This window comes from Protopterus annectens, chromosome 8.part0, assembly GCF_019279795.1.
Source record: "Protopterus annectens isolate FY-2018-M chromosome 8.part0, PAN1.0, whole genome shotgun sequence".
In the NCBI taxonomy this organism is placed as follows: domain Eukaryota; kingdom Metazoa; phylum Chordata; order Ceratodontiformes; family Protopteridae; genus Protopterus; species Protopterus annectens.
The window spans coordinates 1003261300-1003279506 of record NC_056741.1 but is presented as its reverse complement, the minus strand read 5'-3'; positions in this window follow the sequence as shown (position 1 = coordinate 1003279506).

Below are 18207 nucleotides of genomic sequence, written 5' to 3'. Positions count from 1 at the left end.
GAATGAACAATATTATTATGCGATGAATTCATTAAATAAAAGATATGTATTATACTTTCTAAACAAGTCTATTATTTGCAGGGACTGAACAACATGCAAATCTCATTCTATTATTCCAATAGGTACAGTACCTTAATGTCAGTTAATTCAAAATTATTAGTGTGCTGAGTAAACAGAACTTTCAGTGGTGGTAATACCTTTTTGTCAATGCTCATATGACTATTCCATAGCATTGTATCCTGGTGAACAAGGTATCCTGGCTGGGCATGAAGTTTACAGTGTCTGCAGAGAAGAAGGGGTTTAGTTATAGAACTGTGTACATCAGAACAATACAACTTCCAAGGAAAACAATACAGCCTGCTATGCAGTTCAGATATGACTCATCCCTGGAGCTACTAATGAATCTCAGTAGGGGAGAAGGATACAGTATACCATAAGGGCACAGTTCTCCAAAAAGGGAATATAGCATGCTTGACAGTTCATCTGGTGGTCCATTTCTGAGACCAGTCAGCATCTATTAGTCTGTCTCATGTTTCCCATTTGTATTTTGCCTGTTTCATACTAAACTCTGCTAACTGGATAGCTCATTACTGTGTGCCCTTTCTCAATATTCATAAATGAGTTGTTTGACATCTGTATGATGGTATATTTGCCTGAATGGCTCATCCCTCCCACCTGCCCAACACCACCATCCTGCCCATGTATTTACGCTGTTTTATATAGATATATCTACATATATCTATATAAACCCAAAACAACAAAACCTCAGAACACTGAAAATTTGTATCATAAGAGTGAAAACTACAACACACATGTAAAGAACATCCCTCCACCTATAACACCACCAAACAAACAAACACACTTTTTACTATGCTTCTGCAGGGGGCAAGCCCCCTGCACCCCCCACAACCCCGTAAATTAAATATACGAACTCCAAAATCGCACTACAGTGGAAAAAATTTAATTTCCTAACCTCACTGTATCACGATCACCATACAGAAATTAAATATAATATCTAAATCACTTACCTGTATGGCCTAAAAACACATACAGATTGGCAAAATAAACCCTTTTTCCCCTGATCACTAGTCCCAGAACTTCTCAGAACACTAACTTAACTTCCATGAAAGCAACACATTAATATGTTAACATTCTGTATGGTGATCATGTTACAGTGAGGTGCGATCTAGGATTTGGTATATTTAATTTATGGGGTGGGTGCAGGGGGGCTTACCCCCCCTGCAGAAATGTATTAAAAAGTGTGTTTCTTACTTTGGTGTTGTTATAGGTGGAGGGGATGTTATTTACATGTGCATTGTAGTTTTCTAAGTTATGATGCACACTTTCAGTGTTCTGATTTTTCGTTGTTTTGGGTTTTCAGTGTTTTGAGTTTTCAATCTTATGGTCTCAATGTTTTGAGTTTCAGTGTTATGAAATTTCAATGTTTTGAAGTAGACCTATATATATATATATATATATATATATATATATATATATATATACATTATCGGATCAAATTCTGATGTTCTTAACCCTATGGAAGTCTGCTCTCTCTACAGAGATATAATTTTGCATACACCTTGTTTTCAGTGTCCACATGAATGTACTGCATATTACAAAGAAAATAAATTTCACATATCACATCAGACAATTCAGTCACACTACAGAGCAATCCCTAACAGCTGGCCTCACTACAGGTTTACTCTTCTCAATGAATCCAGTAAAAGATGCCAGAAATTAAATTATTAAAATACAGCTTCTCTGTACACTATGCTCCTATTCATATGCAATGATACTGCTTAAAATTTTCTTATCCAAATCAAGGTTATCTCCAAAATATATCAATGCGGACCCTAAGAAATGTGATTGTCTCAATACTGCTCGTTTGGAAATCGAGCATTTTAGTACAAGATGAATGAAAATCAAACCACACCTGATTCAAATTTAGCTCTACCTGAATCAGTCTGTCATCCTATCTCTGAAACCTGTTTAAAACTAACATCAGTGATTCAGAAATCCACCCTCCACCCTACAATACTTTTATACTGCTGGATTGATTGTGATTCCTCATCAGGATCACCTTCAAGCTCAATTATATCCAGTACAGATACCATACTATGAGCAAAGCAATACAGTGAAACTATTAGCCATAGTCTGCTTATCAGGAAAGTATCAGTCATTGGCTGAAAAGGCCCTTTATTCACTCTCCACCAGTGAGAAGATGAAAGCCATCATCATGGGACAACTATTATTCAGTTAGTCTAATCACCCTCACTTCAGCTTTATGGCATCGCCTAGCTGAACTAGCTGACCACTTCCTCAATCAGAATGCACAAAACAAATGGATATGACTAAATTTGCTTGGGCACTTACTTCAAATCTAAAGAGTGTTTTCATGTCAGACACAATAGCAAACTTCATCAGTTACTGTCTGCTCAGATTTATGTGGACTTGCCATGAAATAGTTAAGGAATCTAACTACTGCTTCTCTTAAAACATGCAAATATTTAATATGTTTGCCACCCCCCCCCCCCCCAGACCTCCATCTTGGCTTACTTTCACCATCTAGTTTATTTTTTTCTTTCTTTACTTATAGTTTTTCTTCATTTTTCCTGCATTTATTCATTCTTTCAACATGTCCTAACTAGATGAGACTGCACTCTGATAACTGTGGAGGAAACAATTGCATTAAGTTAGAGGTCTGGGAGCCACAAGGCATTAGGAAACCATGAGGGTTCTAGATGCTCTGAAGTACATTTTGCATTTTTAGTAACCTTTTTATCCAATGATTGCCTTCTTTTCAACTTTGCTTTATTCTTTCATCCTTTCAGTGGGGCACAACTGGCAAAACTACATTGTAATGACTGTGGAAGACATAAGTGAGTAAACCTGGGGTCTGTGGATTACTAGGCTACCAGAAGCCAAGGATCCAAATGCTCTAAGGTGCATTTTAGAGGGTTTTTTTAAACAACCCTTTTCATCCAATTATGGTTAAAAACAATATTAAGGAAATTAATTCAGTCTTACTTTTCTACTTTGCTTTTTACTTTCAACACACCCTAAATGACCAAGACTGCACTCTAATAATTAAATTAAGCTGGGGTCTAGGGTCCAGCTATGCACTCAAAAGCCACGGGGTTATAGATGCGCTGAGATACATTTTAGATCTTTTTTTCTAACCCTCTGATCCATTAATAGCGTGAGCAAAAATCATGCATGAGGAAAGAATTTCATAAATACTTTTTTATTTCAGGGAAGAAATAAATTGTATCCAAGGATTAATGTTCAAAGCTGAACAGACAGCAGTTTACAATCAACTGAGAAAACAAATGTTTGTCAGGACAAATCAATCATATCTGAGAAAAGTATCTGCCTCCCTTCCCCTCATAAAGGGTAGTTACTTTCTGTGCATCCCTCTCTGGTGTAAAACTGAGATGAAACTACGGCATAAGTGGCCAAGGTCATATATTTTACATTGCTGCTGTCAAATGTATATACAGCATGCCTCCTCAGTGCTATCCCCAAAAGACAGCCCCTTTCTGTTATCCCTCTGACGTAAGACTGGGGCAAACCTGAAAAAAAAAACAGAACATAAAATATTAGCTGTCAAACATATATGAGCAGCATGCTTCTTTAGTCTTCCCCAAAAGATAGCGACCTGTATAAGCATCTGAAAAATAATGATCACAATAATAGTGCCAGCATATTACTTATACATAGTACACCACTCCTATACAAGTAATACTGACTTTCTGTGCACACGTCTAAAGTTTTTGAGGAAAGTTAAAGAAAAAATGACCACACTGTTCCCAGCCAAACACAAGATATAGTGATCTCTGAGGTTGGGAGGAAATTAAAACAAATCAATAACACTATCCCTAACATACCACACAAGCTACAGTGGCCTGCTGTGTACACCTCTGAGAAGAGCTGGTTTCACATTAGGTGGGGTTCAGAGAGAGGTGATTACTAAGCCTTCATCAAAACCCACTTATTCAAGTTTGCTCTGCATGGAGCTCTTAAGGTCCAAGTATTCTGTGATACATTTCATATCTTGTTTTTTGAGAGAGATGACTCATTAAACTGAGCAGGTAATAAGAGGGTCAGTTACATTCATCCAGACAACCACCCACCAAGCAGTTGTAACCACTTGCGTGTACAATTCAGACATCTGAGATAAAAGAGGATGGGCATGTAATGTATTTCACCTTTGCTCAAAAGAAGCAGATGTCACACATTAAAATATTTAAAGTTCCTTCATACAAATTACATTAGTTCTGAAAAGCCACTAAAAGGAGGCAGATTGTCATTTTTCCTCCATAGTTATCCCCAACATCTCTATATACCCTTTCTCTGCATATCAGGTGTCCAGTTAAGCCATCCATCGTATTCCTCATACACACACACACACGCACACACGCACACACGCACACACGCACACACGCACACACACACACACACACACACACACACACACACACACACACACACACACACACACACAGTAGTGCTTTAAAGCCAGACAGTGACTTTAAACTAAGAAAATGACAATAGGCTTAGTTACTTTCATCCAGCCAACCCCAGCCCCCACCCAACAGTTATAGCCAATTCTGTATACAATTCAAATGTATAATATCTATGTAATAAAATTCACCTTTGCTCTACACATTAAAGTTGCCACACAGTTCTATGGAAGCCAGAATAATGAGTAAACAGTAGCCGCTTGTCATTTTCCTCCACAGACATCTCCAGCAATTATTGTTACTTTGTATGTGCGTATCTCAGATGAGCATGTCTTTATTATATGAAAAAAGACAGCATATTTTTTCTGTGTTGGTCCTATAAAAGCTGTGCTCCATATCTTTCACCTCTCTCTCTCCCAGATTTTGTGTGATATTTCTACCATGGCTGTCATAACTCTATTTTTGTTTTACTTGGATCGCTTGTCTGTGTACTTAATAAAGGATTTTCGACTGGAAACAGACTGCTTGCCTTGCTTGGATTACTTTCGAATACTTAGTAATGCTGTAGAATTATATATTTTCTATTATTACTTTTTGACTTGAGTTTACGTTCCCTACTTCTACTACTATTGTCTGATCTGATTAATATACAGTGATTAACTAGAAATATATGGACTGAAAGTCTTCCACACAGAGAAGTTTCTTACACTGTTTTGTTTTTAGACCCACTACACTTTAGTGGGTTGTTTTGAGACTTCGGGGATACCACGGAGATTACTTGTTTTTTTTTTTTGTTTTTTTTTTAATGTATGATTTTCTGATAAATCATTGAGGATTACAGTTATACAATAATAAACAAGTAGAAATGAACAAACACTGTAACCACGAACAAAAAGCTGCAGGAGTTACTGAAGCCACTAGTAAAAGTCCAAAACACACCGGTACTTAACGTATAAGCAGTTTTATTAAAACGAGCAATGTTTTCATCACTCTACACGAGCAACTTCTTCAGAAAATGAAAAACCATTAACAAATGCAGTTCTATTTAAAAAATCCACCTCTAGACGTCATGATTGTGTAACCAATCAGCTTAATTAAAGTTCGAACATGTTAAAAATTTTAAAGTACCACAGATTAATTTATCGGCATGCACAAACACCAACCAAGTTCACAGTAGATAAAATAATCAATAACTAATGATTACATCTTGTCACGAATTTACAACAAACCTTAATTAACATGAATATCTATATTCAAAATATTATATTCAAAAATGTATAAATTTGTCTCTACAAGATCTAATACTCTGTATAAAGTGAACCTGAATACTATTACACCAATACAGCCTCATACTTATGTCATTTAAAACTAGAATCACTGTCTCAGATAACTCTTAAGTTTTAATAAGCAGGCTATATTGCAGTTATCATTTAGACCTGGATAAAAGAATACATTCAGTGACAGTTGCCATACTAATTCACGACATTCTAAAACTAAAGACGTCGGTCCCCCTCTAATATCAAAAGCAACTTGGTCAATTACTAAAAATTGGAAAGAATGACCTGTTTTAATGTTAATGTGTTTTGCTAAAGCGTTATCACTTTTGTTCTTTAAAATCGCATACATGTGTTCATAAATTCTATCTTTAGTTTACGATCTGTTTTTCCCACATAGAATGTGGGGTAGTTATTACAGACAGCTAGATAAATAATGCTTTTAGAGTTACAATCGAATTTATGTTTTATCTGATGTGTTCTTCCTGCTATTTCAAAAGTATACCCTGTTTTAACATGTTTGCACATTTTACAAGCACCACAATGAAAGGTACCTCTTGTTCTGTTGTTATTTTTAACTCTCAGTTCATTAGATTCAAGGAGGGTCTTTAAATTAGCACCCCTTCTATAAATAGTTGTAGGCTGAGACCCAATTCTCTCAATCAATCCATTGTCTTTGTATAATAAGGACCAATTCTTATTGAGAATGAATCTGACTTGTTCACTATCATTACTATAAGTAGTAATGAAACTAGATTTGTAAGGATGGTTAAAGCCCTCATTTATTACTCTTACATTACTAATGTCAAGAGATGCCCTATCTAGTAAACTTGTGTCCTGTATGTCATTAGGCATACCTGCTATATTAGCATCTAACCCACTAATAGGGTTCTTTTCATGTAATATAGGTTTAAAAATGCCTAACTTACATTTATTTATCACTTCTACTGATAGATCATGGCCCAAACAGTTAGGATAACCTCAATTTATAAACATGTTAATTAGAAGTTCACATTCAGCTAAAAAATCTGTTTCTAAAGAACACATCCTCGCTGCTCTAACTAGTTGGCCTTTAACGATAGAGCGCTTTTGTTTAAAAGGATGTACACTAGAAAAGTGCAGAAATGAATTACAATAAGTAGGCTTCCTATATATGGTTGAACATAAGGTATTGTTAACAGGGGCTTTGTTAATTTGACATCTAAATAATCAATACTGATAGTATCGAATTTATGTGTAAACTGGAAGAATGTGGTAGTACAATTTAAATAATCAACAACTTTGTCAGCTGTTTCTTTATCTCCTTTAAAGACGATAAATATATCGTCCAAAAATCTCGTGTAATACACGAGTAAATTTTGAATATCAGGCTGATCAAAAATGTATAGTTTTTCCCAATACTCTACAGCCATGTTAGCTAAACTTGCTCCACACGGTGAGCCCATTGCTACGCCCTGTTTCTGTAAATAGCGTTGACCATTGAATATGAAAAGTTATTTGTCAAAATAATATCAATAAGTTCAGAAACTAACTCAATATCAGATGTTGAAGCATTTTTATCTTTCATCATTAAAGCTGTCCATTCTACTGCTTCCATATGTGGAATAGAAGTATAAAGGTCAACCACATCAATGGTCAAAAAATTGTAGTCTTGGTTAAAGGACAGACTATTAAGGCTTTCTAAAAATGACCATGAATCTTTACAGACTTGTGTGATCTGCTTTAGGTATTTTTGTAGGATATAATCTACTACTTTAGCACATGGATAAGTGAGGGATGCTCTACCATCAATAAGTGGTCTCATTGGTGGATGCAAGATGTCTTTATGAATTTTTGGAATCCCAAACATCACTGGTAGTTTGGGTAAAGGAATGTTGATGTAATTAAAGAGATCAATATCTATCCTAGCTTCAATGAACAGGTCTCTAAAATCATTTTTAACCCTAGATGAAGCTCTGTTATATTCATTTAATGAAACTTTAATATAAGCTGGACTATCTAGTACCTGTTCCATCCTTTTGTTGTAATCGGATATATCAAAAATAACCAATCCCCCTCCCTTATCTGGTTTTGTACTCCTTACCATTGATGATCTCAATAGGTCTAATGCTTGTAATTGTTCCAAACTCACATTATTAGACCTTGAGTGGTTGTCTTGCTTACGATTAAATGGAATATGCCTGATGTCTAAATCACTCATACTTTCAAATACTCTTAACAATGGATGTAAGGGTGGGTTAAAGGTACTGGAAGGTTTAAAACAAACTTGAGAAACCTCATTGTTACCCAAAAGGAAAGAAAGACTAAGTTGTCTTACAAAACATTTCAAATCTATTAAAGTACACGCAATATTAATGTTTCTGCTAGGGACAAAAGTATTTCCCTTAGCTAACAAATCAATCAAATCAGATTCTATGGTGACCGATGAAAAATTATAAATGTTAAAGTCACCATTAGAGTTTTTTAATATCACAGGTTTATGTGAAGAATTTGTAACAGAAACATCAACTATCTCTTCCTCCTGTTGTTCCAACCTTTGTTCCTCGAGTTCTGAGGACGTTGTGGATTTGAAGGGTTCCTGGAATTCGAATCCTGTTGAAAAACTTGTTCATTGTAGTTGTTATTTGGAGGTTGAGCTGTCTGTTGAATGTTATTGTTGGTGTTATTACTGGCATTATGAGACCGCAGTCTTTTACTGCGTCTCAAAGGTTCATGAAGATGGCCTTCATTAGTGTCTAAATTTGAGTTGGACCCATTCAATTGGTTAGAATCTGTAGTTGCAGAAAAATTATTAGCATAAGGTACCATTTTTTTATTTGGCCATACTTGTGCCAGTTGTGGTTTAGGGTATGCAGACCCATTAGAATACCCCAACCGGTCACGAATCAGCTTCTTGATTTTGTTAATTTTTAATTTGTCCATTAGCTGGTCTATACTGGAAAAAACCCTCCCATAATCGTATTTGTACGTAATGAAGATAGTCCAGCTTATATTAAAGTTTTATTAAATGAATATAACAGAGCTTTAACTAGGGTTAAAAATTATTTTAGAGACCTATTCATTGAAGCTAGGATAGATATTGATCTGTTTAATTACATCAACATTCCTTTACCCAAACTACCAGTGATGTTTGGGATTCCAAAAATTCATAAAGACATCTTGTATCCACCAATGAGACCATTCATTGATGGTAGAGCATCTCTCACTTATCCATGTGCTAAAGTAATAGATTCTATCCTACAAAAATACCTAAAGCAGATCCCACAAGTCTGTAAAGATTCATGGTCATTTTTAGAAAGCCTTAATAGTCTGTCCTTTAACCAAGACTACAATATTTTGACCATTGATGTGGTTGACCTTTATACTTCTATTCCACATATGGAAGCAGTAGAATGGACAGCTTTAATGATGAAAGATAAAAATGCTTCAACATCTGATATTGAGTAAGTTTCTGAACTTATTAATATTATTTTGACAGATAACTTTTTGATATTCAATGGTCAACACTATTTACAGAAACAGGGCGTAGCAATGGTCTCACCGTGTGGAGCAAGTTTAGCTAACATGGTTGTAGTGTATTGGGAAAAACTATACATTTTTGATCAGCCTGATATTCAAAATTTACTCGTATATTACACGAGATTTTTGGACAATATATTTATCGTCTTTAAAGAAGATAAAGAAGCAGCTGACAAACTTGTTGGTTATTTAAATTCTACTACCACATTCTTCCAGTTTACACATAAATTCGATACTATCAGTATTGATTATTTAGATGTCAAATTAACAAAAGCCCCTGTTAACAATAACTTAATGTTCAACCATATATAGGAGGCCTACTTATTGTAATTCATTTCTGCACTTTTTAGTGCACATCCTTTTAAACAAAAGCGCTCTATCGTTAAAGGCCAACTGGTTAGACAGCGAGGATGTGTTCTTTAGAAACAGATTTTTTAGCTGAATGTGAGCTTCTAATTAACATGTTTATAAATAGAGGTTATCCTAACTGTTTGGTCCATGATCTATCAGTAGAAGTGATAAATAAACATAAGTTAGGCATTTTTAAACCTACATTACATGAAAAGAACCCTATTAGTGGGTTAGATGCTACTATAGCAGGTATGCCTAATGACATACAGGACCCAAGTTTACTAGGTAGAGCATCTCTCGACATTAGTAATGTAAGAGTAATAAATGAGGGCTTTAACCATCCTTACAAATCTAGTTTCATTACTACTAATAGTAATGATGGTGAACAAGTCAGATTCATTCTCAATAAGAATTGGTCCTTATTATACAAAGACATTGGATTGATAGAGAGAATTGGGTCTCAGCCTACAACTATTTATAGAAGGGGTGCTAATTTAAAGACCCTCCTTGAATCTAATGAACTGAGAGTTAAAAATAACAACAGAACAAGAGGTACCTTTCATTGTGGTGCTTGTAAAATGTGCAAACATGTTAAAACAGGGTATACTTTTGAAATAGCAGGAAGAACACATCAGATAAAACATAAATTTGATTGTAACTCTAAAAGCATTATTTATCTAGCTGTCTGTAATAACTGCCCCGCATTCTATGTGGGAAAAACAGATCGTAAACTAAAGGATAGAATTTACGAACACATGTATGCGATTTTAAACAACAAAAGTGATAACGCTTTAGCAAAACACATTAACATTAAAACTGGTCATTCTTTCCAATTTTTAGTAATTGACTAAGTTGCTTTTGATATTAGAGGGGGACCGACGTCTTTAGTTTTAGAATGTCGTGAATTAGTATGGCAACTGTCACTGAATGCATTCTTTTATCCAGGTCTAAATGATAACTGCAATATAGCCTGCTTATTAAAGCTTAAGAGTTATCTGAGACAGTGATTCTAGTTTTAAATGACATAAGTATGAGGCTGTATTGGTGTAATAGTATTCTGGTCCGCTTTATACAGAGTATTAGATCTTGTAGAGACATATTTATACATTTTCGAATATAATATTTTGAATATAGATATCCGTGTTAATTAAGGTTTGATGTAAATTCGTGACAAGATGCAGTCATTAGTTATTGATTATTTTATCTACTGTGAACTTGGTTGGTGTTTGTGCATGCCGATAAATTAATCTGTAGTACTTTAAAATTTTTAACATGTTTGAATTTTAATTAAGCTGATTGGTTACACAATCATGACGCCTAGAGGTGGATTTTTTAAATAGAACTGCATTTGTTAATGGTTTTTCATTTTCTGAAGAAGTTGCTCGTGTAGAGTGACAAAAACGTTGCTCGTTTTAATTAAACTACTTATACATTAAGTACCGGTGTGTTTTGGACTTTTACTAGTGGTTTCAGTAACTCCTGCAGCTTTTTGTTCATAGTTATACAATAATGCCAGACATTAGATCTTCATAGTTCTTTTTGTTCAAAAAATGTATGTCAATAAGTAAAATTTGTTGTTCTATTATATTTTGAAGCAAATTAGAGCAATAGTTAAATCTGTTCCTGGTTTTGGGCCTTTGTTTCATCTCCCCTACTTATTACTTTCAGCTTTGCCCTGAACGTTCCCCATGCCAATACAATGTACTGCTAAAAATATCTTGTTGAGCACTGCCATCTTTATACTACTAATACTATTGCTAATAATAATAATAATAATAATAATAATAATAATACTTACATCACTGCTTTTATAGGTTCATAGGTTCATAGGTAGGTAGTAGGTTATCAGCTCAAGGGCGTAAGTAAGCCTAGCCAACAAGGTTCCCTGGCTTACGCCACCCAAGAAAGTTATTTTCCTGTGCCCTTGTCGAGCAGAGCCACAGAAGTGAGCCCCGGGGTGTATTTCTTATTTCCCATCCACTCATCAAGATTTTTCTTGAAGAGTGCTAATGAGGAACTTTGCTTGACATAGATGTGTAGCTTGTTCCAGAATATGGGAAGTCTCTGGGACAGGAATCTATCCTTCCAGCATGCCCTGTTTATTGTGGTGACAAGGTTTAGGTCCCTAGAGCATGTAGCTTTGAGGGATTGAGATTTCTTTAGGTGTAGCATGTCCAACAGCTCTTGGTTTGACATAGCTTTATATGTTAGGCAGAGATCACCTCGAAGTAGGTGATATGCTATGAAGTAAAGCTGGAGTTTTTTGAGACGGTCAGTATAGGACATCTGTTTGAGGCCAGTAATCCTCTTTGTGAGGTACTTCTGTGGCCTTCCCAGCTACTGCAGATGTCTTGTGAGGTACATTCCAAAAGGGGAATTGTACACTATAATGGGTCTAATGAGTGTCGAGTAGAGGGGAACAATGACCTCTTTTTTCCTGGATGAGAACCCTTTTGTGATGACGTGTGCCATGTAAAAGGATTTCCTGACTACTGTGGAGATGTGATTATCAAAGGAGAGACTGTGTCCACCTGGGCCCCAAGATCTCTTATCACACATTCGGCATTGAGTAGACGCCGCCTATGTGGTAGCTCATGGGTACTGAGTTTTTACCAAAGGGGATGACAATGCACTTTTTGGCATTGAGCTTGAGGCCATGGCTCTGACACCAGGCATCTGTCTCAGTGAGGACCTTCTGCAGGATGTCCACATCATTTGGGGACTCGACTATGGCTCTTAGTTTGCAATCCTCTGTGAACTTCACTAGCCAAAGGCCTTCTGTGTTAGCCTGTACTTCAGAGAAGTAGATACCAAACAGGAGAGGTCCCAGGACTTAACCCTGTGGTACTCCACCTGTCACTGGTTTGAAGTCAGATTTGGAGTCTGCAGCTTTTACAGAATGGGTTCTGTCAGTGAGGGAGTTGGCAACCCATCTTGTGATGTAGGGATTTATACCTAGATTAGTGAGCTTAGCTATAATTCCAGAATGGGGGATGGTGTCGAAAGCCTTGACAAGGTCAAGATAGGCTGTGTGAACCACCTTCCCCTCATCTACGACTTTGGTGACTGCCTCAAAGAAGGCGATCAAGTTCAGGAGGAATGATCTGCCTTTCACAAACCTGAACTGCGTGGGGTTCAGAGTTTAGAGGTTACCAATGTTTTTCTTTATGATTTCCATGATGATACATTCCATGGCCTTACAGACCAGGCTGGTTAGGCTAATAGGCCGATAGTTCCCTGAATGGGTGGTGGCTCCCCATTTGTGGAGTGGGATAACTGTTGCTGTGCACCATTCAGTGGGCGCAAAGCCTGATGTGAGGCTATGACTGAACATGGTGCTTAGGTGGGGAGCCAGTTTGTTCTGAAGTTTGTGTAAAACACAGCCTGGGATGTTGTCCAGTTCCATGGATGCTGTGTTTCTGGCTTTAGAGAGTGCAGCTTTTACCTGCATAGTTGTGATTACAGGGACTCTGCATTCTTCCTGTATAGATATGGGCCCTTTAGGGGGTGAGAGTGGAGTAAAGTTAGCACTGAACCTATCTGCCAGGATGTTGGCAATATCAGTTGATTCTGTAATTTTCATGCCATTGTGCTGAAACTCAGAGCAGATATGGGTGTTGCCATTGAGATTCTTGACATAGCTATCGCATGCTTTGTGGTGGCCCTTAGAATCAGTGGTGATTTTGTTTTTGTAGCTAGCTTTGGAGGATCTCATAAGGGATCTCAGTTTCTTACTAAGGCTGAACAGGGAGCTCCTCCACTCATGCGATTTTACTCTTTTGCAACAGTTTCTTCCTTCTGTTGTAGAGATTGTTTATGGCAGGAGACCACCAGATTGGCTTCCTTTTTTTTGAAGGATAGTGCCTTGGTTCTGTTTGGGATAGCATGATCCATGCACTTGTGTAAGTGCTTATAGAGTGCATTTGTGTAGGATTCAGCAGTCGTAACTGTATTGTCCATCTGCATGGGTGTCATGACGTTCACCACTTCTGTCTTAAGAAGCATGAAGTTGGCTTTGGAGAAATTTTTTACTGTGGTTTCCTTAATGGGGAGTGGGGGCAGGATGTGAATATCTAGGGTGATTAGCTTATGGTTGGATTTGACCAACGAGGAGTTGACTTCAGATATGGAACACCAGTCACTCATGTTGGTAATGGCTAGGTCTAGGATACTGTTGACCCTGGTGGGGGTGTGGATAAGTTGATTCAGGACATTGGTCTTTATGAATTTCAGAAAGCGTTGAGTGAAGGAGTTGGTACATGAGTAGTTTTCCCAGTTAATGGTGGGGTAGTTGAAATCGCCTATTATTAGGGTGTGTGGTTGAACCCTAATATTTTCCAGTATATCAAGGAGTGAGAATCCTGGGGCATGGTGGGGGATCTGTAGCAAGCTACAATTTGGATTGCAGTTTTGCCCAGAGTTAGTTGCACTTGAATAACCTCAGATGCATTATGGTGAGCAACTAGCCTGGAGGTGTGAATATCCTTAATGAATATGGACACACCTCTGCCTTTGGTGTTCTGGTCCAGGTTAGGTGGCTGAAAAGTGTGGTATGAGTTATAGCCTGATAATCCAAAGGGGTGCTCTCTGGAGCCTTGAACCAGGTCTCAGTGACTGCACAAATATCGACGTTCTCCATTTTAAGGAGTTCCTCAAGGGAGTGCATTTTCAGATTTAGACTTCTAGCATTGAGTAGCATTACCCTCAGTTTTTGCTTGCCTGTTCCTTTTACGGTGGTGAATTTGACATTTTAACTTTGCCTAAAAAAGGCACTATGGGATGGCAAGAGCCTTAGCCAGTATCCGGAATCAAAGTGGTGACAGGTGCAGGCCATCTCTGGCAAAGCATCTTGGTCTGTTAACCATGTCGTCTCAGGCAGACAGATACTGGATCCCCTTAGAATGACACCAGAAGCTTACCAATTGTTGAAGTCAATCATTTTGTCCATGTACTGCGGTATTATTCTGGGCAATGGCAGGATGCTACTTTTGTTATCAAAATTTGAGAATCATACATTAGAGAATCATACTCCCTTCTGTTCAAAAAAAGCATTTTACTGCAAAACCTCCAGAATTTCAGAGCAAAGAAGTTGAGTAATATGTATCATGTCTGCTGTAATTTATTGTATTCTAATTACTTCCTGCTTTTTGAATAATCGTCTATTGAAATCCATTCATTTATTATGTATTAATATTGATTTTTAAATTTTAACTGTTTTTTACTTATCGTTTAATTTTTAAATGTTTTTTAATTTTTAAATGTTTAGTTTCAATTTTTATTTTGTTCCACTGGAGCTTTTCTCCCCAGGCCTCTACTGAAAATGGAAATATATCCAGTTAGACTAGCCCGGTTAACAAATGTAAAATAAAATAAATAAAATAAAATAAATTTGCAAAATATCCCTGATTTCGTCTCATACTTTTGACCCGTTCCTCACAAAGTGTTTGATTTTCTAGTAAATTGCTAAAGGCTGCAGTCAGTCAACAGTGCCACACATTAGAAAATCATACTTCCTTCTGTTCAAAAAAAGCATTTTACTGCAAAACCTCCAGAATTTCAGAGCAAAGAAGATGAGTAATATGTATCATGTCTGCATTTGAATGGTGTTAGGTCTCTGCTCTGCCCAAAGAGTAGAGACCTTACAACATTCAAGTATAATGTGACTTGAATAGTCAGGTCAAGCCACCTCTTGGGTACATTTTGTTACAAACATTTTATTTCTTTCTTTATTTATTTATTTATTTATTTATTTTGAGAACAAATGAATACTGGATTTCATTAGTGAAATGATCAATAAATAAATAAATAAATAAATAAATATGGAAATAGCACTCTTAAAAGAATGGTGCCCTAGATGGCTACCTAGATAGCATATGTGAAGAATGGTCCCCTAGGTGGTTACCTAGATAGCATGCATACTAATGGCAGCTAAGTGGACAGCCCTACTCATGCAATAGGTCTTGTTAATTACCTCAGTTCCATTTTCTTTAGTGTTCTAAATAACATTACACCACTGTGAAAAGTCACCAGTTCCATTAACCTTCTCTGGATTGTTACCAATATCAGAACTCTGATGACTCATAGAGATCTTGTATTATCTATTATTATTCTAAATGAGAATCTGACTGTGTTAAATTTTAACATTGCATTGCCACATAAAAGTAGTATCTTTGATTGGACATATAGTGTTTTCTTTGACAGTGCCTTTATGTCAATAAAGAAAATGCATTTTGGAATACCATTGACCAGCTGTTTTAACCTAGCCATAATCACTCCTTCAGCAAAGAGGAAACTGATAATTTTATTAAAAAAATTCCATGAATCCATTATAAAAAAAATCATAACTCTGGACAATCCATTTTCATCATTTCTTTCCTGCCTTTAGCATGCACATTGTTACAGTAAATTTGGTGCACAAATTCTTTCTTAAACTTAAAGAAGGAGTAGCTGCCTGATGAAGTTCCAAAAAAAATCTCTGTAAATTATGTTACAAATTTAAACACTATTCTGACTTGCTCCATCAAGAAAGGTAGTGTCACAGAAATCTGGAAAAAAGTGCCTAGTGATCCAGGTACGTGGAAAAGGATGCATTGTACTCAGTTATTGGTCTGATAAGGGGCAAATATAATGGAATTATAACATTCTTAAATCTAGATGTAATGCATTTACTTGTAAGATGTGCCACATAGAAGGATTTCCTTACTACTGTGGATACATTGTGGTCAAATTTCAGATTGACTCAACCTGAATACCCAGATCATGTGCCACTGGGTCTACACTTACGGGGTATTGTCAATAATGTAATTAGCAGGGCTGTCAGCTTTCCCAAAGCATTTTTTGCATTTAGCTTTAATCCATGTCTTTGGCACCAATCATTTGTCTGCATTAAGCCTGTCAGCAGTATATTAACATTGTTGGGGGACTCAGTGATTGCTCCCAATTTGAAATCATCAGTGAACTTGGTCAGCCACAGGCCATCCAAGTTTGCCTAGACTTCTGAGAAATAAATGCTGAACAGTAAGGGACCCTGCATAGAACCCTGTGGTATGCCACTGGTGACTGATCTTTTGATGGAGATGAAGTCACCCACTTTGACAGTAAGTGTCATGTCAGTGAGCCAGTTGACTACCCATCTGGTAATTTAGGGGTTAATTCCCAGTTGGGAGAATTTCTGTAAAATACCTGACTTGGGAATTGTGTCAAATGTCTTGGTTATATCAAGATAGGTGATATACACTGTCTTTCCCTCTTACAGGGCCTTGGTGACTTTCTCAAAGAAGTCAACCATTTTTAGCAGTCATTATCTACCTTTAACAAATCTGAACTTTGTTGGGTCCAGAGATTGTAGATTGCCTATGTCCTTGTTAATAAGGTCTATAATTATTCTTTCCATACCTTGCAGATGAGGTTAGTCCAGCTTATGGGCCTATAATTCCCAGAGTTGGTTCATGGTCCTCCTTTGTCAAGAGGGATTACTGTTGCTGTCCACCATTCCACAAAAATAGAGTCAGTTCCCAGGCTGTGGTTAAACAGGAATCCAAATGGCTCTACTAGGTCATGTTTTAAGTTGTTTAAAAGGTAACCAGAAATATTATCTGGTCCCATCGATGCCATGCTTTTGACCTTGGAGACCACCAAGATGACCTTCTCTCTTGAAATAATAGGCTGAGGAATTGTGGCAGGTATATTTTGGGGGATGACTGGAGGAGACGGGGGGAGGGTGAAGTTTATTCCAAATCTGTCAGCTAGCAGGTGGCTATTACTGAGTATGGGTGGTGCAATCCACAGTGAGTTCAGAGCATAGCTGGGTATTCCCTTTTAGATTTCAGATATAGTTAAAGACTGCCTTGTGATTATAATTAGCTAGGGAGGCTATTTTGCTTCATAATTATCTTTGTAAGACTTGACAAAATGTATAATTTGTTTGTTTAAGCTAGAAGGGGATTTCTTCCTCTGCTGAGCCAGTTCCCTCTTGTTCTTGGACATTAGTTTCTTTCTGTTGTTGTATAGCCTATTTATACTAGGGGACCACCAGGGTGGCTTGTTTTTTCAGCAAGACCTGGTTTGAATCCTGTCAGGTACAGTCAATTTTATACAACTGCTTAAGTGGTGATGCAGGGTATTGGTGTGTACCTCTGTGAAGAAATCAGACACTGTTATTTGTGTTAGCACATCTGGCTGAGGTTTTGTACATAATTTCAGATTAACCTGTGTATTATATGCCAGCATGATTAGCTATGATATTGTAAATAAGTTCTTACATGTCAATTTATAATCTGTTTGCACAGAATGTTTTCAAGACTTTAGCAGTGCCGTTTTACATGTCTAACTGTGCATGTTTGTGAAGAAGGATTCTAAAGGCAAACTGTCTCAGCTGATCTGAAGATGAATCATCAGAATGTTGACAGTTGCTATGTGTTACTGTCATTACTGTCAGATACTGAAAGAAAGAAGGAACTTAAGTAAACAGCTGTTCGTTGATTTTCAAAATATGAAAAGAAAATTAGAACTGGAACAGTTGTGTCAGTTAGGCTAGTCTATAAAACGGCCTGCTGAAGATGGTTGAAGTCAGTAGTCAGTTACAGTTGCCAGTTATCAGC